This window comes from Neodiprion fabricii, chromosome 3, assembly GCF_021155785.1.
Source record: "Neodiprion fabricii isolate iyNeoFabr1 chromosome 3, iyNeoFabr1.1, whole genome shotgun sequence".
NCBI lineage: Eukaryota > Metazoa > Arthropoda > Insecta > Hymenoptera > Diprionidae > Neodiprion > Neodiprion fabricii.
The window spans coordinates 40,459,207-40,460,209 of record NC_060241.1 but is presented as its reverse complement, the minus strand read 5'-3'; positions in this window follow the sequence as shown (position 1 = coordinate 40,460,209).

The window sequence follows — 1,003 nt, the reverse complement described above, 5'->3', positions numbered from 1 at the left end:
ACTGTTGAACACAATGTGCGGGATTGTTCCTTTGTACTCTTGTATATAGTATGTATGGATGTACACGAGTTTCGGATCAAATTCGACATCTTCGGTTAATAATTCGGATGAAACGCTCCCTGTAATTTCGTAATGGATCAATAAATGGCAGGCACGTGACGTCAGAGGGTGCGCCGAGGGTGCGGCGGCTCTTATTCCCGACCAGACGATACCTACCTATGTTATATCCATGTATGTCCACGCGTCTGTGCAATTGTAAGCCATGATGGACTTGGAGTAAAATCTATTTTCGATGGGTTGAAAAATACAATTCAGAGAGTACAATTTACAGGATCTCAACTTTTTATTACCAATTACAACACGTACATTACAGGCATGGTCGATTCGTTCAATTTTGGTAAATCTATGCAATCCTTTTGCGATTCCAGGATGAGGACCGGTACGCTAGTCACTGATTCACAACAATACACGAGATGTAACGAACAGATACATTGTCTCTTAATTGAGCTGATTGAAGATCTGTAACAATGATCAACAGTTACCTTACATAACGACCAACAAAATACCTACATATTTTCTGCTGGAAATCTGTCGTAAAATAAGTTTCTCGTTATAGGTATGGACACAAACTGAATTTTTCACAGAGACTATCACTCATTGAGCCAAGCAATCCAATAAATAAATTTGGCAAATAGCAGCGCATTGTAATTTTCATTTGAATGTTTTCCGTATCCTGAGAAATCTAAATATACCGCGAGAAATTGTTTAGTTTCTGTGTTACCGATCGATTATCGAATTTTGTCCCAAATCGACTTTGCCTTCAGTCGTTAAGATAGGAAGCCCGAATAGATCGTCTTCATGATATCGTCCCAGTTTTAACAATTTTGTCGGAGAGGGACTGCAGAGGCACGCAACCTGGCGAAGAAATTTCGAACGAAACGGGCGTGTACGCTGGGTGCGTCATAAGTTGAGGAATTTTTCTCTCTGTCTTTATTGACATCAG